Raw genomic sequence first — 24,253 nt, forward strand, 5'->3', positions numbered from 1 at the left:
AGGATTCTGAATTTTTGTTGAAACACACAAATTGTAATAGATAGGAAAGGATATTTTCCAAAGTTCATGCAAGTTACATCATTAAGAATGAATCCTGCCTCAAAATAATACTGATATTATTGTCATTTAAATGCATTAAATAGCATCAAAATAAGATGACATATGCAACAGTCAATTTGTCTCCAAATGTTTAAGAAGTGTTGGGCATAATTGGAAATAGTGTATTCTTGTACACTTTCACCTGTTGATTCCCAGTTCGTGTGAAGAATATTATGCAAGAAAATAGAAAGGACATTTTTACTCAGCACTTCAGCTCCTATTGGGAATGCTTGCCATAAAGCACGTCAAGAGGGAACAGACAAACATTCCATTCTCATTGAAACCGTTGCCGATCTATATCAGACGGAAATAAGAAATGTAATTTCAGAACAAAGATGAGAAGTGGATTTGCTGAAATCTGACTGTGGAAATGGTTCGTGAGCCTCCAAATTATTTGAGTAATCCTATTCAAACTGACAGAAGCCATTGTTGTATTGATGGACTGGAGGGGTGGGGAAAAAGGCATATTGACAGTATCTAAGTGGCTAGTGTATGTTTCAGACATTTAATGGTGCGCATATGGTCAGTCAAGATGTATTCCTCTTACTATGTGTCAGCAAAGGTTACCAGCAAAAGGTGCCAGTAGAAGCAAAGTGCTGGATGCTAGAACTGTGGAAAAGAAGATCATAAAATATTGCAACTGCTGAACAAGTTATTCAGCTTTTGTGGAGAGTTAAACAGTGTTAATGTAAAAGGTCGGTGAACTCTCACAATTAGTTGAAAAGTTTCTGAGGCCAGAAAATAATGTTCTGATCTGTTTTAAAGGTTCACGTGAAATTGCAGGCACAAATCATTAACTGAAGCATTCTATCCATTATTTTTGTTTATGTTGGATGAGGAACATTGATCGTTGTAATACAGCATCATATACATGACAAATAGCCAACGGTAGCTCGGAATGGGATATGGAATAATAAAGAAATAATCATAATTAAACGTGGTTTATAACATTAATAGCTGGTTATGAAGGCTTACCAGGAACACAATTAGCAGGAAACATTTGTGAATATCTTTATACAATAGCCCATACGATAATAACGCTGCAACAATTTAGAACACTGAATATCGTTACTGTCTAAGTACCCAAAGTAAATAGCAAGAGTAACATTACGCTATAACGTTGTTTTATATAACTGATATCTGGACATAGTTACTCACTGGGAATACCAACCACAGCTAGTAGGGGATAGTAAACCTGCTGTATATCCTGAAAGATTTTTTTGTATCCGCAACTCTTCACGATAGCCATCAATTAAATTAACCAAATCCATGACTTGAATTCTGCGAGAGTTGCTGATGGTAGGTGTGCTGAAGGCGACTCGCTGATCATTTGAAGTAAATCGATGACGGGAGATAATAACTTAGGGCAGAGAGAAATCCCCGAGTGACATAAATAGATCTCATGGTGCTTTAAATTAGTTACAGTCACTGAACAAATAGACTAATTGAATTATTATCAGCACAACACTTTATTGCCAGCTAACTTATTTCAAATTTTCGTGAATATATTTAAATTAATAGTGATTGCCTAAAATTATTTCTTACAACCATGGAATAGGTAAGAAGGAACTAGGAGTGTGGAATTTCTCATCCTGCACTGAACAAAAATCTGAAAACTGTAAAAGAAAATGAAGAAGTAACAATGTCAAAACGATGGAATTTCCACACTTTTTTCTGTTTGATTCCATTCCTACCTAATTCCAGATCACATTTTGTTAATGAAGCAACATCTCATGAAACGCTGATCATGTTGATAGCATATTGAAAATATACAGCTTTACACTCTTCCCACCTCACACCTAATGTAATCTTTTGGCTTCAGATCCATAGCTGCCAAGGACACGTTCCATTGACTCACTGTCCTTCCAACAGCTGAGGAATCTGCATATATTTCATATCCACACCACTTGCTGAAAGCAGGAACGTGGGTAGTTGGGAGATTTACATGCCTATCTCCAAGGTGACGGCGGTCACACTACTATTTCCCGAGATGGTTGAGTACTGAAAGGCTTTGCTGTGTGACCGGGCTTGTAACAGGTCGTGAGGAAACCACAGCGAGGAAATAGCTTACTTGAACGCCAATCTATCCCTCGCAGATGCATCGGCCAATTATAGTACTGTTAGGGCAGACCACTGCCTAATGTAATGGAGAATACGTCTTGACTTCATACGGAAGGCGACATGCACCATGTTCTATGGCATGGTTCAAGTGTTCCGTTGCAAAAATATAGAAAAAGCTAAGCCACACTAGTACACCAAACAGATGATGGAAGTATGTAACTCTACTATATCAAATCGTGAATGGCATTAAAGAAAGCCATTTATTTTGAAGGTATATATGTAATTCCTTTTTAAAACTTACCACTGAATGTTTCCACCACCAGTAATGATGGGTTAATTTCAGATCATAAGAAATTCCTGGCTGCCATTTATTGCCCAGAGGAAATGCCCTTGAGATGGTGGTGGTGAGCAGAGTCACAGTGCCCTTTGGAAGGGAGTTTCTGAATTCTGCTCCAGTGACAGTCACCGAAAGGTGATTTAGTTGCACTTCAGCATGTGTGTGTGTTGCTGAGGAACTTGCTGCGGGTGGTGGTCCCGTGTGTCTGCTACCTTTGTCCTTCTAGGTGTAAGTGGAAGGTGCTGTCAAAGGACGATTTTCCAGTTACTGTAATGCATCTTTTGCATGCCCCATTGGTAACAGGACATGTATGGGTGCTGATTAAGCGTTTTGCTTTGTCTTGGATGTTGTCGAGCTTCTTAGTTGTTGTTGGAAACTCACTTACCCAGGCATGAATACCATGACTCTCCTGACGTTGGATGGTTGACAGAAATTGGACAGACAGGAAGTGAGTTATCCGCTGCAGAATTCCCAGCATTTGACCTGCTCTTGTACTCACCCTATTAATATGGCTGGTCCAGTTCAGTTTCTGGTCAATGATAACCTTCAGGATATTGATAGCAGGGGATTTCGCGATAGTAATACCACTTGAATGTCACATGGAGATGGTTAGATTCTCTATTGTTGCATTTCTCATTGCCGTGATACTTGCTCTTTATCAGGTGGAACCTGGATGCTTTCCACCTCTTGTTGTACGTGGAAAAAGACTTTCAGAATCTGTGGATTTTCAAGTAGTGCTGAACATTACGGAATTGGCAATGAATATACTCATTCTGACTTTAAGATGGAGCGGTGGTCAATAACAAGGCACCTGAAGCTGGGTGGGCCGAGGTCTCCACCACGAGTAACGGGAATAGTGGTGTCCTGGGACGCTGACATATTAGCGTCATGTCTGCAGGATGTTGTTCGGGCAGTAGAATGTCCAACATATATAAAACGTAGAGTCTAAAGTTTGTAGCTTTGAACAACGCATGAAAATGTAGAACCAAGCGCTTGCAGCTCGTGATAATGAATTGTCATGAGAATACCAGACTGTACGAATAATCTCATGGCTACAGTGTGAGCTTTCTCTCCCTGTAAACTCATCTTCACGGTTTAATCGTAATCTACCAGTAATCCACTAATAACTGTGCAATCGGTATGGACAAGTCAGTTTTTGTAACCAGTAATCTGATCATCAATGTATGTTCTGTCTGCATCAGAAATCTGGTGTTCGCTGTATTATTTGTTGTACCGGTAATCTGATGGCCGCTATTCTGATGATCACCGTATTATTTGTCCATACCTATGCTTGGACAGACACTATCTTATTTGTCAATATCTGTAATTTGATGGTCAGTGTATTATTTTTCAACACTTGTAATCGACTGGTCATTGTGATATTTGCCTGTACAGACAATCTTATGGCCCCTGATATTATTTGCCTGTACCGATAATCTGATTTTCATGTATTGTTATCTTATACCTGTAAACTGATGGTCAGTGTACTATTTGCCTGCACCTGTAACATGATGGTCAGTGCATTATTTGTCTATACTTGTAATCTGATGGTCACTGCACTATTTGTCTGTATTGATAATCTGATTGTCAATATATTATTTGTCGGTAACAAAAACAAAAATACCTGGAAAAACTCGGCAAGTCTGGCAGCATCTGCGGAGAGGAACACAGTTAATGTTTCGAGTTTTTGTTTTGTATTTCCAGCATCCGCAGTTTTTTGCTTTTATCCTATTATTTGTCTGTGCCTGGAACCTGATGGCCAGGTATTATTTGCCCTTTCCACTAATCTGATGGTCACTGTATTATTTGTCTCTACCTCTGATCTGATCTTCAATGTATTGCCTGTACCGATAATCTGATGGGTATGCATTTTTAGTCTATACCTATAATCCGATGGCCACCCTATTATTTGTCGGTACCGGAAACCTGATGGTCAGTGTTTTATTTGCCTGTACCTGAAACCTGATGGTCAGTGTTTATTTCTCTGCACCTATAATCTGAATGTCACTGTATTATTTGTCTGTACCTGTAATGTGATGCACAATGTATTAATTGTCTCTATAGATAATCTGATGGTCATGTATTATTAATTTATACCTGCAATCTGATGATCACGGTTTTATTTTCCAGTACCTGTAATCTGAAGGTCACTGTTTTATTTATTTGTACCTGTAACCTCATAGTAATTGTATTATTTTCCCGTACCTGTAATCTGATAGAAAGTGTATTATTTGTATGCGCCTATAAACTGATGGCCACTATTACTTGTCTACACCTGCAATCTGATGGTCAGTGTATTATTTGTCTATACCAGTAAACTGATGGTCACTGTATTATTTGCCTATACCTGTAATCTGATGGTCAGTGTATTATTTGTCCATACCTGTAATCTGATGGTCACTGTATTTTTGTCTGCACCTGTAATATGATGTTCACTGTATTTTTCTCCATACCTATAATCTGCTGGCCACTGTATTATTTATGTAACCTGATGGACACGGTATTATTTTTTTCTGTACCAGTAGTCTGATGGTCAGTGTATTACTTGTCTGTACCTGCAATATTATGTTCAGTGCATTATGTGCCCTTACCTTTATTCTCATGGCCACTGCATGTCCATTCTTGTAATTTGATGGTCGCTGTATTGTTTGTCTGCACCTTCAATCTGATGATCACTGTTACTTGTCTATACCTTCAATCTGATGGTCAGTGTATTATTTTTCTATACTAGTAACCTGATGGTCACTGGATTTTTTGTTTGTACCTGTAATCTGATGGTCAGTGTATTGTTTGTCTGTACCTATAATCTGATGGTCACTGAATTATTTGCCTGTACCTGTAATCTGATGTTCGGTGCATTATTTCTATGTGCGTGTAATCTGAAGATCGCTGCATCATTTGCCTGTACCAGAAATCTGATGATAACTGTATTATTTGCCTACACCTGTAATCTGATCGCCACTGAAATATTTGGCTGTATGAGTAATCCGATGATCACTCTATTATTTGGCTGCTTCTGTCATCTGAACATCAGCGTTTTATTGTCTGTACCTGTGACCTGATGCTCAGTGTATTATTTGTCTATGCATATAAAATAATGCTCACTGTATCATTTGACTGTACCAATAATCTGATGGTCAATGTATTGTTTGACTGTACCTGTAAACCGATGGTCAGTCTATTAGTTGTCTGTGGGTGTAATCTGGTGGCCACTGTATCAGTTGTCTGTGCCAGAGGTCTGATAGCAACTGTGTTTTTTGTCTGTACTGATAATGTGCTACTCACTGTATTATTTGATTGCACCTGTAACCTGATGGTCACCATATTATTTGCCTGTACCGATAATCTGATGGTCACTGTTTTGTTAGTTTATACCTATAATCTGATGGTCACTGCTTTATTTGTCTGTACTTGTAATCTAATGGTCACTGTGTTATTTATTTGTATGTGGATTCTGCTGGTCATTGTATTATTTTTGTCTGTACCTGTAATCTGATGGGCAGTGTCATATTTGTCTGTACCTGCAATATTATGGTGAATGCATTATTTGTCCTTACCTATAATTTGATGGCCACTGCATTGTTTGTCTGTACCTGCAATCTGATGGTCACTGTTACTTGTCTATACCTGCAATCTGGTGGTCAGTGTATTATTTGTCTATACTAGTAAATTGATGGTCACTATATTTTTTTTGTTTGTACCTGTAATCTGTTGGTCAGTGTATTGTTTGTATGTACCTATAATCTGATGGTCACTGTGTTATTTGTCTGCACCTGTAATCTGATGGTCACTGTATTATTTGACTGTACATGTAGTTCAATGGTCACTCTATTATTCTTCTGTACTTGTAATCTGATGATCAGTGTTTATTTGTCTGCACCTGCAATTTGATGGTCACAATTACTTGTCTATGCCTGTAATCTAATTGTCGTGTATTATGTTCCTATAACTGTAACCTGATCGTCACTGTATCAGCTGCCTGTGCCTGTAATATAATGCTTTCACTGTACTATTTATCTAGACATATAACCCGATGCTCACCGTCTTATTTGTCTGTACCTGTATTTTGTTGTTCAGTGTATTATTTGCTCTACCTGACATCTGATGGTCACTGTATCGTTTGCCTGTGCCTGCAATCTGTTGGTCAAAGTATTATTTGACTGCACCTGTAACCTGATGGTCACTCTGTTATTTGCCTGTAACGGTAATCTGATGGCCACTGTACTATTTGCCTCTGCCTGTAATCTGATGATGAGTGCATTATTTGCCTATATCTGTAATATGATGGTCACTGTATTATTTGCTTGTAGCTGTAACGTAATAGCCATTGTATTGTTTGTCTGTACCGATAATCTGATGGTCACTCTATTATTTGACTGCATCTGTAATCTGATGGTTACTGTATTATTTTACTGTACTGATAGTCTGATGGTCATTGTACCTTTTGTCTGTACTGAATATCTGATGGTCACTGTATTATTAGTCTATACCTGTAATTAATTGATCACTGTATGATTTGCCATACTGCAATCTGATTGTCATTGTACTTTGTGTCTGTATCAATAATCCAATGGTCACTGTATATTTGCCTGTGCCTGTAACCTGATGGTCACTATTATTTGTCTATTGCTGTTATATTATGGTCACTGTATTATCTGTCTATACCTGTAATCTGATGGTCAGTGTATTATTTGCCTATACCTGTAATTTGATGGTCACTGCATTATTTGTCTGTACATGTAATCTGATGGCCACTGTGTTGGTTGTCCATGCCTGTAATCTTAAAGTCACGCTCTTATTTCTCTGTGCCTGTATTCTGACGGTCACTGTCTTATTAGTTTGCACCTGTGATCTGATGGTCCGTGTATTATTTGGCTGTACCTCTAATCTGATGGTCACTGTATCATTTGACTATGGATAATCTGATGGCCACTGAATTATTTGCCTGTACCTGTAATCGGATGTTCAGTGTATTATTTGTCTGTGCGTGTAATTTGATGGCCAATGTATCATTTGTCTGTGCCAGAAATCTGACCATAACTGTGTTATTTGCCTGTACTTATAACATGATCGTCACTGTATAATTTGACTGCACCTGTAATATGATCGTCACTGTAATATTTGGCTGTTCCTGTAATCTGATGGTCACTCTATTATTTGGATGCACCTGTAATCAGCGTTTTGTTGTCTGTACCTGTGACCCAATGGTCAGTGTATTATTTGTCTATACATATAAGATAATGATCACTGTATTATTTATGTACCTGTAATGTGATGGCTGTTGCATCATTTGTCATGCCAGAAATCTGATGGTTACTGCATTATTTGTCTGTACCAATAATCTAATGGTCAGAGTATTATTTATCTGTACCGATAACCTGATGGTCAATCTATTGTAAATCTGCGCCTGTAATCTGATGGGCACTGTATTATTTATTTGTACCTGTAACCTAATGGTATAATTTGACTGTGCCTGTAAGGTGATGGTCACCCTATTATTTGGCTGTACCAGTAATCTGATGCCCACTCTATTATCTGGATGTATCTGTAATTAATGATATTAAGTGTATAGTCTGTTACCTGTTATCTGATGGTCACTATATTTGTCATACCTGTAGTCTGATGGTCATTGTATTATTTGTTTCCACCTGCAATCTGATGGTCAGTTCACTATTTATCTTTACCTGTAATCTGATGATCACTAATATATACTTGTGCATGTAGCCTGATGGTCACTATGTTTTGGCTGACCTCTAATGGTCACTCTACTATTTGGCTGTACTGCTAATCTGATGGCAACTGTATTATTTGAGTGCATGTGTAACCTGATTGTCAGCGCATTGTTTGTCAATAACTGTAATCTAATGGTCACTATTATTTATCTATGATAGCCAGTGCATTATTTGTCTGTGCCTGTAACCTGATGATCAGTGTTTTATTTGCCTGTACCTGCAATCTGATGGTTACTGTATTATTTTATGTACTGAATATCTGATGGTCACACTATTCTTAGTCTAGGCCTGTAATCTGAAAGTCACTGTATTATTTGTCTGTACCTATAATCTAAATGTGTTCAATATTGTAAGGCGCCAACCAGAATATGTGCTCAGGATCTTCTAATTTCTTTCCTTAATCAATTAAATCATTGAGGCAAATGGCGCTTGTGCATGATTCCAAAGCAATAGCTTTGGCTGCTGGTCTCTTGCTTCGGTTATCCTTGATTCTCCAACTATGTCGTGTTGGTGAGTGAGCTATCTATCTATCTATCGATCGTTCGATCTATCTATCTACCTAAATATCTGTCTATCTATCAATCTGTCTACCAATCTATCCATCTGCCTGTCTATCTGTCTGTCTGTCTGACTATCTGTCTGACTGCCTGTCCCGCTGCCTGCCTGTCTCTGTCTGTCTGTTCATCTATCTATCTATCTATATATATATATGTATCTGTCTACCTATCTATCTACCTATTTATCTATCCGTATATCTGTCTGTCTATCTGTCTTTCTGTCTGTCTGACAGACAGTTACATTTCAAAATGATACATAAATATATATATATATATATAGAGAGAGAGAGAGAGAGATTTCAGAAAGATTTGCAGGTTAACGGTTTTCACATTACACAAATGAAACTCTTGCCAGCCAACAAGCAGAGTGAATTCATGTTGAAAGTAGATAATGTTCAATGTCAGGTGGATGCTTCTTTCATACTGGGTCGATGCTAACACACTTGACAGCCTCCTGTAAGGTTTCGCTTTTAGTTTAGCCTGGATTGATATTTATGGATTTTATCTTTAGCCATCTCTTTAAAAAGCTCAGTTTGACTTTCTGCTAGTGGGGCACGTTACAGTTAATGATGGGGACAGGATGGTAGCTGTTTCTGAGAAAATAATGTGAATACATTCTCATTCTATGGAGGTACCATAAAGACTAGATTCAAGGACATCTATTCGTTTTAACTACAATGTGTAACTGAGGGCGTCAATTTCAGTTTTGACGAAATAATCAAAAGGGTGAGTTCATCAGCTTTACCTCAGGATGACACCGTATCTTTAAACAAAATCGTGTATGTGTTTAATTTATTAGGCATGTCCATAAGGCAGAACATCTTATTAGAGGAAACCTTTTTTTCTTTCTTGTTATTGACATTTGTTCTTAATGCCTTTTGTATCCATGGTACTGGATTTAAGTATGTATAAGTTTATGATGGATTGTTTTATTTATAAGAGGATGTAACATTGTCTGTATAATTATTCTGTATCTACAATGATGTGTCATTTGTTCACAATGAAATGTACCTTTGGTGGCATTGGGAATAAGGCATGGTATTTGTCTTCCTTCTACATGATTCTAGTTACAGAGGTGGGGTGAAACCAGTTGATCCTCACAATAAGCCAAGGAGACAGATTGATTTGGACCATTTCCAAATAAGTGATTAGAAGTGGGGATAAAAGATCGAAAATTAAAATATTTGTTGGTACAGTTTTACCATGGGTTCGGTGGTAAAATTCTTCTGAGAGATAGTTCAATGTAATCGTCACTCCAGAAACAGAAGAAAAAATGCATCGGCTGTGCGGCAGCACTCAATGAATCCTAGGACCTTGAGGGAGAAGAAACATCCATGTTGTCTTCACTATCTACTTGATTCATAAATACTAATTATTTGTGCCTTGTTAATTCAGGTACAACTGAAGAACCCATTATTATAGCCTAAGAAATCAGAACTTAGAGATTTTAATTAAGAAGCTTTAGTGACTCTGAACCCCTAACAGTACAGTAACTGAAGTCAGAGAGACTCTGGCCATGTTGAATCTTTCTGATTTATGGGAGAGAGAGAAAGGTACAAACTACGATGCAGACCAGGTGTCAAGAGGAAACGTGGTGCTGAAGGTGGAAATCTGGAAGAGTCCGGGAATTTTGTCATGCACAGGGAAAGAGAGAGAAAACGAAATCTGTGGCAAAGTTAAACAACAGAAGGGGCCGACGAGAGATGGACGTATCATTAATGCTATCTGACATCCTAATTAATTCCCAGACTGAAGTGAAGCAAAATCTACATGGAATTCTGAGAGCCAAACCGCGGCACATCCAGACACATAATCGACGGGGATTATCCATGTACAATATTCTAGGTGGCGATTGTTAAGGAAGTACATTGCACGCATCACTACGTTTGAGTGTTGAGGGTTGTGTCTTCCTGTGATAGCGGAGAAAAGAATGGCGCAATATTTTCGCATAATGCGAGATATATAGAAACATGGTGACCACTGCCGACCGGTGAGAAGGCCAGAGATATTGTATCGTCTAATGTCCTTGAGGGGGTTTCATCTGTGATCTTGTCTGGCCTATAAATGGCTTCAGAGTCATAGCAATGTGGGTGACCCTTAATTGCCTTCTGAAATGGCCTCGCGAGCTGCTCACTTCAAGGACAATTAGCTCAGTTCAAAATGAATTCGGAAGAGGCAACAAATGGCGACTTCGTCAGCGTCGCCGACATAACATGGAAGAATGCAAACTGACAGAATGCGGCCATCAAACTCAACAGTACTGTCCATACTTTTGCTGGCAAAAGTTGCCGGTATTTATGGAGGTCTTAAATTTGGAAAGCTTCTTTGGTTTTTTAAGATTCTGATCTTGGCAAATCTTGCCACCGCCATGATAATTTGGAGTAAGCCCAGAATACCAAAGCTTTTGTATGGATTCAATCAGTGAATCATATTCCGAGTGGAATACCATCGATGGGTGTGCACGTAAGGAGGCAGAACAGTAACTTCACAGTACATAATATAAGCACCCAAGAAACTACAAAGGATTGTCCTCAGCACACTCCGGGATCAACTGATGAGTGGATAGTGATGCAAACCCAGGCAGTCAGACATCATTATGTTCACCGTGAACTTTATTTTTTTCCCAGTAATTTTAAGTTTTACAGTATTAGGAAAGCACAAGTATTGCAAATATCGAACTATATCATCCTGCTAGAGAACCAGTGACGCCATAGAGGCAAACATAGATTCCGAATCTCTCTCCCACAATAAGAACCAGTTCACTGCTGCCGGGAAACAAATAGTGCTGATGGGGAGGATATCAGGGGGCAGCGGGGCCTTTTGTACGATGTTGCCACTTTTTCTCTAATGTCAATATATCTACTATTAACATTGTTAACTCGATGAATCTGGGAAGCATAAAGCAAACGGCAAGAAATCGCCGAAGGAAGGCTTTGAATGAAATGAGTGTTTTAGGAAAATAAGAATTACAAGCAGACCAAATCATGACCAGTCACGGACAAGATGTGATCTAAGAGCCAAATTCTATGCTCAAGAGTTTAATTAATTGTTAAATGAAACTCACGAGGCTCTTAGTGATGCTGCATGGGTCCTGGTTGGTGGAACAATACGAGGAAGCCTATGACACATTGCGGAGAGAATATTCCCCTCGTGCGTGATGTATGGCAGTCAAAGGACTATCGACACACACTCTGTTTGAATAAGTGTCGGGTCAGAGCACTTACATGGGTTAATCCATTAATACAGGACCTCGTTAGGCTATAGGTATAGGTAGGTTTTGGATTGGATTTATATTACCCTATGCTGCAGGAGGATACAGCACAGAGTCCCCTATTTCTTGTAGAAAGATCGTGGAGAGCCAAGGCGACTATATGGTTGAGTGTAGAGAACTTAGATCGATAGAATCAGTTGTGTGGTCCCAGATATCACTGGGTGCGCCTAGACAAAAGAAACATTCAATTGCCCCTATGATTATTCGATCATGCTGATCCAACCCGCGGTTTTAAGTGAGACTTGACTGAATGGAAATGTACCATGAAATTGACTTAGTGATGGCACTTGCCCGTGAAGCTATCAGGTATACTATACTCCGGAATTATTAATATGTTGATGTGACCTTCCCTGGCGCATCGGGAAAACAAGCCAGCCTGTAAGAATTGGAGCGTAAGGTCCATATAGTGCATAAACACATAAGCAATTAACTATTAGTGTACAACATGAATGAAAGGCGTGCTTCTAACAAAACATCTCTTTGTTTGAACATGACATAACACCCGTAGCCAAAAACTAGGTACAATTAAGCGATAATTCTCAAAAAAAACATTGTTACACATTCATCCAGACGAATCAGCAAACAGGAAGGAAATATCCAAAATTGGATTAGGTATGTACAAGAATATATGCCGTTTTGCTTTGAGACATTGGGTGGATGGCTGGTAGGAAACAGTTTGACTGTCTTTCAAATGCTAAATGATGCATTTTTTCTCTCTCTCTCTTAACCAAGATAAACAATCATCTCACGGAAGGACAACGAGATGTTATTGCAAAGTTTCCAAAACAGCATCAGGAAAATATAATAATTTCCATGATGCAATTGGAATTTATTGTGTGTGTGTGTCGGGGGGTGGGGGGGGGGGGGGTGGCGGGGTGTGGTGGAGGCGGTGGGGGGTGGGGGGGTGGGGGGGGAGGTGGTGTGGGGGGGGGTGGGAGGTGGTGTTGGGGGGGGTGGTGGAGGTGGTGTGGGGGGGTGTGGAGGTGGGGGGGGCGGTGGTGGAGGTGGGGGGGCGGTGGTGGTGTGGTGGGGGGCGGTGGTGGAGGTGGGGGGGGTGGTGGAGGTGGGGGGGGTGGAGGTGGGGGGGTGGAGGTGGGAGGGGTGGAGGTGGGGGGGGTGGAGGTGGTGTGGTGTGGTGGGGTGGAGGTGGTGTGGTGGGGGTGGTGGAGGTGGTGTGGTGGGGGGGGTGGTGGAGGTGGTGTGGTGGGGGGGCTGGTGGAGTTGGTGTGGTGGGGGTTGGTGGAGGTGGTGTGGCGGGGGTGGAGGTGGTGTGGTGGGGGGTGGGGTGGAGGTGGTGTGGTTGGGGGTGGTGGAGGTGGTGTGATTGGGGGTTGGTGGAGCTGGTGTGGTTGGGGGGTGGACGTGGTGTGGTTGGGGGGGGTGGAGGTGGTGTGGAGGGGGGGGTGGATGTGGTGTGGTGGAGGGGGTGGAGGTGGTGTGGTAGGGTGGTGGAGGTTGTGTGGTGGGGGGGTGGAGGTGGTGTGATGTGGTGGGGAGGGGTTGAGGGGGGGTGGAGGTGGTGGGGGGGTGGAGGTGGTGGGGGGGAGCTGGTGGGGGGGTGGAGGAGGTGTGGGGGAGGTGGAGGAGGTGTGGGGGGTGGAGGAGGTGTGGGGGTGGGTGGAGGAGGTGTGGGGGTGGGTGGAGGAGGTGTGGGGGGGGTGGAGGAGGTGTGGGGGAGTTGAGGAGGTGTGGGGGGTGTGATGGTGGGGGGGGTGGAGGTGGGAGGGGGTGGAGGTGGGAGGGGATGGAGGTGTGAGGGGGTGGAGGTGTGCGGGGGGGGTGGAGGTGTGGGGGGGTGGAGGTGGGGGGTTGGAGGAGGTGTGGGGGGTGGTGGTGTTGGGGGGTGGAGGAGGTGTGGGGGGGGTGGAGGTGGGGGAGTGGAAGTGTGGGGTTGGAGGTGGGGGGTGGGGGGCGGTGGTTGAGTTAATTGAATTAAAGGCAGCTGCCCTACAGTCTTTTATGTATCAAGATGAGATAAACGTTAACTGATTTCTTCTCCGCCGATGCTGCCAGACCTGCTGAGTTTTTCCAGGTAATTCTGTTTTTGTTTAAGATGAGAAGCTAGGTTTGCTAGGTTAACTAGGCAAACAAGGCTGAAGTTTTTTAATGTGAAATGTAACGGATAGATTCGCACCTTTAGATAAATTGGATTAGTTTGAATTTCAAAGAGATTGTGCAATATTACACTTAGCCAGGAGAATGCAAACAATGTGTTTATTCTTCCCAAAGTTTACAGATAAAATTGGCGTTTTGAAAGCTTTTTTATTATTTCAAATGTAGAGTTGAATAAAACATATTGGGACAATGGGACTGGCATTGTAATGGGAAAACATTGTATAAAACAATTGAGGTTGTGTGTAGGAAAGAAGCAATTTTAAGACCTAAGAAATGTGAAAAGTCTTCAGACCCTAAGCCTCAAATTGCTGTCTACAAGAACTGAAGCGAAGAAAACTCACTTTGAATTCGACTGTTCAGGGCACCACGTCACTTTGTTTGGGTCTTTTAAAATCTATGTGATTTACTGTTGCCTTGGCAGAGGCATAACTGGGAGTTAGGATAACCAGGGGAGATAAGAGTTATCAAAGTAGTAATTAGTAAAACTATGTATCTTTTTTATTAAAACGGGTTCGATTTAGTTTTGTAAGAAAGCTATAAGAATTGGATTGCCTTATTATTGCTGAATTCAGGACATGCATCTAAACATTAATGCAAATTGTAAAATAGTTGTGGCAGTTGTTTCAAGTTTCCCTCTGGGATTTGAACAGCTCAGCATTTACCAACCACTGAGCCATAACAAAATTGTGGGATCCTTGCAGGATATATTTGAAATTCATAGATTGGTTTGGAGTTGGTGAATCTTAAGGCTATGAGCATGAGAAGCACTTTGAATTCCAGGGTTGGTCTGAGGTTTTTCTTTAAGTGGTGAGACTGCAACATGGCTTTGGCAGCTGTTAAGTATTGTCTGCGGGTTTAATTTGTAACTTTGGTTAGTTTAGAAAAGATAAATAAAACTAAGCTAATGGAATTGGCAGGTACGTTACAATTAGGGGTACTGCAGGATTAAGGAAATCATCCATAATTGAAGGTATAGTGCAGCATTTGAAATTGGAAAAAATATCCGAGAGGCCGAGTTCTGCAAGGAGTGGGTCATTGGAATGGGCTTCAATTAGGTTGCAAATGAGAAAAAAAATGGAACTACAGGCAGCCAACAAAGAAAATGAAAGACATTTCAAGGGGATTTGGAAATGGTGAGGTTAGAAAGGCAGGAAAGTGAAAAACATAGGGGTAGAATTCCAGCTGAATCTGCGGGCAGTTGAAAAAGAGACACCGGGAGGTGAGAAAGGACTTATTTCCAGATCATGATCCAGTGGGGAGATGTTTAAGTTTGTACAAGATCTACCAACATTTGAGGGAACAGATTTTGAAGCATTGTTTATTTCATTTGAGAAGATAGCAAAACAGATGAAATGGCCACAGGAAAACTGTGTTGTTACAACCCAGGTTGGTGGGTAGAGCACATGAGGTTTATGTTCCATTGTCAGAAGAAATGTCAGTAAGCTATGGTGCGGTAGAAAAGGCTATTTTGAGTGCATGTGAGTTCGCTTCTGAGGCATGCTGGCAGAAATTTAGGAATATGAGAAAACAACCTGGGCAAATTTATATTGAGTTTGAAAGAGTAAAATCAAGTAATTTTGACCAGTGAATATGATCATTAAAGATATAAATGATATATGCAGCTCTTAAAGAGATAATTCTTTTGGAAGTATTTAAAGATTCAATTCCTTCGTAGTGAGATCTAACGTGGAGGAAAAGAGGGTTGAGACAGTAAGACAAACAGCAGAGATAACTGATGATTATGAGTTAGGTCATAGAGCTAAACCCTTCTTTTGTCACCTTTTAATCATAGAAGGATAGAAAGTGGGAAGATGAAAGGAAGGTGGGTAGTCAGGGAAGAGGAGTAGATGGACATTCCCAGGAAGTTCTTTTCTCGGGATGAAAAGGAAGGCATTGAGGATAGAAGTGACACTCGAAAAATGAGTTGCTTTCATTGCAATGAAGTCGGACCCACGAAGGTATTGTGTTGGAAATTGCAGGAAAATTTTGCTGGGATTATTGGGGTGCAGAGAAATTCTGGAAGTTAAAGTAGTGTGGGTTCTGATGTTCAGGCACAGGAAAAAACAGTGGTTTGTGTACAGGTTAAACAGAAAGAATCAATGATAGATAAGGAAGTGGGAATGTGTTCACAATTTACAAAAGGGAATTCTGAGGAGCAGGTTGCAGGAATGTTTAAAGATTTTGTATGTGATGGAAATGTGTTCAGGGTGGCATAGGTAAAGATATTTTAATTTTAAGAGACACAGGGGCTTGTCAATCCTTAATGTTATGGGATAGTGATATACGTTGTTCAGAGAGAGTATTGCAGGAGCAGGTTCATGGAGATGCTAAATCTATTCCATTGTGGAAGTTAAATTTCAGGAGTAAGTAGAAAACAGGCAAAGTGATTGTTGGAGTAGCGGAAAAATTGCCCATTGCAGGGGTTCAATTTAGTCTGGGTAATGATATAGCTGGATCAAAGATATGGGTGATGCAGCCAGCAGTAGTGCTTTCAACAGAAGTGCTGCAGAGACAGCATCCTGGACTGTTTCCAGCTTGTATGATAACAAGTTCACAGGCGCATAGATTGACACAAGAAGAACAGAAAGTTCAAAGCCAGGGAGCAGATGTGGAAGTCCAATTAGCTGGCACTGTGTTTGATAACAATGTTCAGGAGGATTGGGCAGAGGACAATGCAGCTGAGGAGTTTAACTCAAGGCAGTTAGTGGAGTTGCAGAATAAAGATTCACAAAAAAACATTATATCAGAAACAGAGGGAAGATGTATTCCGGAATGTTACTTTAAGGGTAATGTTTTGATGAGAAAATGGGGTCCTTATTATGCTTTATCATTAAAGTTGGAGGGAAGTGTATCGGATTCTAATAGTGTTTGAAGATAGAAAGCAAAATTGCAAGTTAGGTATCTACCATTGGACACGGTAAGGTGGCTCCTAGAGATGTGAAAGTTAAGGCTTTCAAGGGTTTCCCTGTGCCTGCAACAAAATGAGAAGTCTTGACATTCATGGGCATGAGTGAGTTTTACCAGAAATTTGTACCAAGTTTTAGCAGCGTGGTTGCTCCATTGACTGAAATATTGAAAAAGAACAAGGGGTTTCAATGGACACAGGAGTGTCAGAAGGCATTTGGCAGTTAGTTTGAAAACTGTATTAATTACAACACAGTTTTGGCAGTACCCAATTTTGCCAAGCGATTTAAATTTGGCACTGATACAAGTGATATAGGCATTGGGCCATACTGTTACAAGAAGATGAAACTGTAATTGAAAAACCAATAGGGCGTTTCTCACAGAGGTTGAATGTACAACAGAGAATATATTCAACGGTCGAAAAAGAAACTTTGAGTCTGGTGTTAGCATTGCAGCATTTTGAAATTTGTGTTGCAAACAATTCATCGGAAACAATTGTTTTTTTGGAACACATTCCTTTAAACGTTCTGGACATATTTCGAGATGGAAATGCAAGGCTATTCAGATGGAGTTTATTGCTGCAACCATTTCATCTACCGATTGCACATGTGGCTGGACGAGAAAACCTGATTGTATATGAATTGTTAAGAGTTCGAAGCTTAAAGAGAAAATTGGACATTTAAAACCTGGACACTGGACTGCAATGACTCCTGTTGATACCAAGGGCTTGTATATTTATTGTTATGTTAATGCATGCATTTGGAAATGTAATAGTGTAATAAGTATAGGAGGTAATGTATGATGAGTTCAGAAAATGAAGCTGTGTTTTTAAATGATGGGGGTTCCCTTTTTTAGTAAGGAGGTAGGTGTCAGGAAAATATATTAATTTTCATAATGTTATTGGAATATATTTTAGTTAGGAATAGTGTGTGTCTGTGTTTGTGTATGTGTGTGTGTGTGTCTGTGCGCCTGTGTATGTGTTTGTATGTGTGTGGGTGTGTGCGTATTTGGTGGGAACTTAAATGATTTAAAGGCAGCTGGTCTGAAGACTGTGATATATCAAGAAGAGAAGCTAGGTTTGACATGTTGACTAGGTAAACATTGCTGAAGTTTTAGAATGTGAGGGGTAAAGGGAACATTTGCATTTTTAGATAATTTTGATTAGTTTGAATTTGAAAGAGATGGTGAAATATTACATTTAGACAGAAGGAAGCAAACAGTGCGTTCATTTTTCACTAAGCTTACTGATCAAATCTGTATTATGAAAGTTTTTTTTAATTAGCAAAGTAGGGTTGAAAAGACATATTGAGACAATGGGATTGACATTGAAAAGGGAGAAATCTGTATAAATGAATTGAGGTTGTGTGTAGGAAAGAAGATATTCCAAGATTTAACAAGTGTGGAAAGCCTTCAGCCTCTAAGCCTCAATATGCTGTCTACACGAACTGAACGGAAGAAAACTCGCTTTGAATTCGACTGTTCAGGGCACTGTTTTACTTTGCTTGGTCTTTTAAAATCTATGTGTTTTACTGCTGCCTTAGCAGAGGTTTAACTGGGAGTTATAACTTGGTGAGCTACGAGTTATTATGGTAATAATTTGTAAACCTTAATATGTGCTTAAAATCATTTTTTTATTAATAAAGTTTTAATGCAGTTTTGTAAGTTGCTGACTATGTGGCTGAAGAGAATAAAACTCACTATAAATTTGAATGTTCAGGACACCATGTTAATTGGCCTGGGCCTTTCAAAATCTATGTGTTTTACTGTTGCCTTAACGGAGCTGTCACTGGGAGTTAGATTAACTAGGGTAGCAAGGAGTTATCACAGTAGCCATTTGTAAACTTGTGATTAAAATCATTTTTCATTAATAACGTTTTAATATAGTTTCATAAGGAATCTATAAAACGCTGTGGTCGTATTAATACTGAATTCAAGGCACCCATCGAGATATACATACAAATTGTAAAATAGTTGTGGCAGTTGTTTCAAGTTCCTCTCTGGGATTTGAACAGCTCAGCATTTACGAACCGCTGTGCCATAACAACAGGCTTGATGAAACTGGAAAAGCAGATGCGTCATAATCAATTAGTCCTGTGACGACTTGATGAGCACAATAAATTGCCAGCCAGTAAATTAAGCAATAAGGTTTAATATCTGGGTCATTGCCTACTTAGTCTCAGTCTTCAACCGAGTTATGCTGAAGGTCATTGGAAAGTGTCAATCCGCCACCTTAGCACATGCTGAATCACTTTAATTGGATAAAATGCTTTTAGAAGCAGCCAGTAGTGAGGTGATCCTCTGAATCACTGAATCCTACAGTTAATATGAACCTTTCCAGTCATGGGTGACTTCCAGGTACACGCACACTGTAATTCCATGTTTTTTTTTGTGCAGTCTATTGCATGACTAATGGCGGCTTCTTTGCATCGCTTTGCAAAATATTAGGCAGTAAATTCAAAGGTTACCTGAAGCATTTGCGGGTGATTTCATTATTAACTATGGAGCTCCTGTCAGACCTCTGAAACCTGTTAGGACATAGACAAGACCTACAGACCCATAGAGGGCAGCAGATCACACCACGCGGTGTTCCTTACAAATACGAGGCAGAGAAGACAATTCACATTCTTTATTCATCACAAACCCGGGGGGAGAAAAAACTGTTTCCATTGTGCCTGCATCGCACAGTGGTGAGATTATGATCTAGGATTGGTTTGTGCTGCTGATAATTCTTTTGTTATTACAATAATTTAATATTTTTTACAATTAGAGCAAAGGGATATATCACTATATTATTGAATTGCTCTCTGAACTTAGTCTGTGTCATGGCATAGATGCAAGTGTTTGTGCAGCAACTCAGGAGCTGGAAGATGAAGCCCATTTCTCGTACAAAACTAGGTGGATACAAGGACCTATAGCCCAAAGTTCGCATTCTGAAACATATTAAATTAAACATAAACAGCGTCCATAACAGTATGAAATTTCCCGAGATAAAAAATAGTAAAATGATGGATTTCCTTCTGCTTTCCATCTCTGGGTCTCTGAGATTCTCTTCAGAGGTTTGGGCCCGGAGTCTCCTTCGGGCTCTGTTGACCACCAGAATGTGCTGACAGTTAATGCATTGAGCAGCACGATCAGAACAAATGGAACTCCTGGGGTAAGAATAAAATGAAGGAGTTTGATTGCTCCCCATGCCTGTGATATGCTGACAATGAGTTTCACAACACAAAACCAGGGGTGATTGTCAAGTTGATACAATCCCATCAGCAAAAAATACCAGGTAATATCCTTTAAACACATCAGCACTGTCACTGTCCCTAGGATCACAGCTGCTGTTTTCTTGGTGCAATATTTAGTTTTCAGCTTCTGGCAACAGATAGCCACAAATCGATCAAAAGTGAAAGTGACAGTGAACCAAACGGAACAGTCTGTCACTGCATAAAGCAGCACAGCATGTATGTTACAAATTGAGATTGACCGCATGAATATAAATTGCTCCCATAAACAATTTGAATCTGCCTCAATACCAGATCTACGATGATGACCAGTAGATCCGACATTGCCATGACCATAAGGTAGTGAGATACATATTTGGAGATACCACACTTGCCCCGTGATAGTGTCAGAAGTGTCAGAATGTTAACTGGGAAGAGGGAATACAAAGAGGGAAAGTATACATAAAGTTGTGAGCAAAATCAATGCCATTTTCATGAACTTTGAACTGAAGTCTGCGACACGTTACTGAAATTTAATGATGCAATTTAATATATAGTGCCTTATAAAAATCATCTGTACTACATTATGAAATGGGCAGAGAAATATGAATAAATGCATCATGAAAGTGCTGCAGATTTGATCAATGAGACCTTAAAGATCGTTCTTCACTTAGCCCAGTAGATTAAAGCAATTCCCAAGCTAACCGTTACACAAATGTCCAGAATCTCTCAGGAAGTCTCTAAGTTCCTGAATCAATCAGCTCCTTATGTCACGCAACTCGCTTCTGCGCTCATGTGGTCAGGAGGTGGAATGGGACTTGGAATTCTGACACTGATTAGAACATTCATTGGATCCAGAACTAAAGATGTATGGCAGGGGAAAATGCAGAAAGTACAATCTTGACATTATATTTGAGTAACTGGATTGATAAAGCTTACACCAATGGAATGTACATGTTACAGCATTAAAGATCAAATGATATCTAAATGCTTAGATCAGAATGACAAGGAGACGTCCGTTATTATGATAACCAGGCTGTAAGTAGTATTGGGAAGGCTTAGGATTCTGAATTTCTGTTGAAACACACAAACTGTAAACATTCTAAGGAAGTTTTTTTTTTCAAAATTTTGTGCAAGTAACATCATTAAGAATGAATTCTGCCTCAAAATAATTCTGATATTATTGCCAATGTAAGATCCCTCTAAATGCATCTATTCTCGTCAAAATAAGATGACATATGCAACAGTCAATTTGTCTTCAAATGCTTTGGAAAGTGTTGGACATAATTGGAAATGGTGTATTCTTGTATATTTTCACCTGTTGGTTCCCAGCTCATGGGAAGAATATTAGGTAAGAAAATAGAAACGACATTCTTACTCATTACTTCAGTTCCTATCAGTTGGGATTGCTTATCATAAAGTACATCAAGAGGGAACAGACAAAACACGCCATTAATCTATATCAGATGGAAATGAGAAATATAAATTCAGATAAAAGATGGGAAGTGGATTTGCTGAAATCTGGTTGTGGGAACGGTTCGCGAGCCTTCAAATTATCTGTGTAATCCTATTCAAACTGGCATGTAACTGCTGTACTAATGGACTGGAGGCATGGGGGAGAAGGCATATTGACAGTATCTGAGTGAGTAGTGCGTGTTTCAGACATTCAATGGTGTGCATATGGTCAGTCAAGATGTATTCCTCTAGCTATGTGTCAGCAAAAGTTACCAGCAAAAGGTGCCAGTAGAAGCAAAGTGCTGGATGCTGGAAATGTGGGGAAAAAAATCACAAAATATTGCAACTGCTGAACAAGTTATTCAGCTTTTGTGGAGAGCAAAACAGTGTTAATGTAAAAGGTCGGTGAACTCTCATAATTAGGTGAAAAGTTTCTGAGACCAGAAAATAATATTCTGACCTGTTTTAAAGGTTCAACTGAAATGGCAGGCACAAATAATTAACTGAAGCATTGTGTCCATTATCTTTGTTTATGTTGGATGAGGAACATTAAAATTTGTAATACGGTATCATATACATGACCAGTAGCCAACAGCAACTCGGAATGGGATATGGAATACTAAAGAACTAAACATAATTAAACATGGTTTATAACATTAATAGCTGGTGATAGAAACTCACAAGAAACCCAATCAGCAGGAGGCATTTGCGAATATCTTTATACAATAGCCCATACGGTAAAAACGCTGCAACAATTTAGAACACTGAGTATGGTTACTGTCTAAGTACTTAAAGTAAATAGCAAGAATAAATTGCACTATAACGTTGTTAACAATGTTTTATATAATTGATACCTGGACAGAGTACTTACTGGGAATACCAACCACAGCTAGTAGGGGATAGTAAACCTGCTGTATAAACTGAAAGGTTTTTTGTATCCGCAACTCTTCACGAAAGCCATCAATTAAATTAATCAAATCTATGATCTGAATTCTGCGATAGCTGCTGATGGTATGTGTGCTGAAGGTGACTCGCTGATCATTTGAGGTAAAACGATGAAGGGAGATAATATCTTAGAGCAGAGAGAAATCCGCGAGTGACATAAATAGACCTCATGGTGCTTTTCATTAGTTACAGTCACTGAACAAATAGACTAATTGAATTATTAACACCACAACATTTTAACAGCTAACTGATTTCAACTTTCGTACATATATTCAATTTAATGGTGATTGCCTGAAATTATTTCTTACAACCATGAAATAGCTAGGCAGGAACTGGAAGTATGAAATTTCTCGTCCTGCACTGAATAAAAACTGAAAACTGTAAAAAAAATGAAGTAACAATGTCAAAACAATGGAACTTCCACACTTTTTTCTGTCTGATTCCATTCCTACCTAATTCCAGGTCAGATTTTGTTAATCCAGCAACATCTCATGAAACGCTGATCATGTTGATGGCATGCTGAAAATATACAGCTTTACACTCTTCTCACCTCACACCTATTGTAACCTCTTGGCTTCGGATCCACAGCTGCCAAGGATGCACTCCACTGACTCACAGTCCATCCAACAGCTGAGGAATCTGCATATACTTCATATCCATGCCACTTGCTGAAAGCAGCAATATCGGTAATAACTCAACGTGGGTAGTTGGAGGATTTACATGCCCATCTCCAAGATTAGGACGGTCACACTACTATTTCCCGAGATGTTTGAGTAGGAAACCACAGTGAGGGAATAACCTACTGAACGCGTCCCTGCCAATCTATCACTCGCGGATGCATCGGTCAATGATAATACTGTTAGGGCGGACCACTGCATAATTTCATGGAGAACACGTTTTGACTTCATACGGAAGGCGACATGCGCCGTTTTCTGAGGCATGGTTCAAGTGTTCTGTGGCAAAAACATAGACGACGATAAGCCATATTACTGCACCAAACAGATGATGGAAGTATGTAACTCTACTATATCAAATCGTGAATGGCAGTGAAGAAAGCCATTTACTTTGAAAGTATATATATAATTCATTTTTGAAATTTACCGTTGAATGTTTCCACCACCAGTAATGATGGTTAATTTCAGATCACAAGGAATTCCCGGATACACAAAATTCCTCCCCCCCACCCACCACCACCAAAGCCAACACCAGTTCTTCTACCAATGATCGTATATATAGATTAGATAATGGTATTATAGCCAGTAGAAATGTTTCTCCTTATTATGGCATCAAAACACTTCATTAGTTAAAGCACATCTAGTCAATTTCCCCTTATGATCATCTACTGTAAGAAAAAAGACACAAAAATAGGGTTTATTGTCCCTCCCCATCCACTCCACCCCCCGATTACTCCCCCCTGCTCCCCAACCACCACTCCAGCATTGCCGCAATTGTGGTCATTTCGCTAAATACAAGTGTCAGATGATACATAGGCTCAACAATAATAAAAGACTAATCTCTACACTTGATGGCCAATGGCATTTCCTTTGCTCAATTCATCAGCATTG

The sequence above is a fragment of the Cetorhinus maximus genome, chromosome 21 (genome assembly GCF_964194155.1).
Source record: "Cetorhinus maximus chromosome 21, sCetMax3.hap1.1, whole genome shotgun sequence".
Taxonomy (NCBI): Eukaryota; Metazoa; Chordata; class Chondrichthyes; order Lamniformes; family Cetorhinidae; genus Cetorhinus; species Cetorhinus maximus.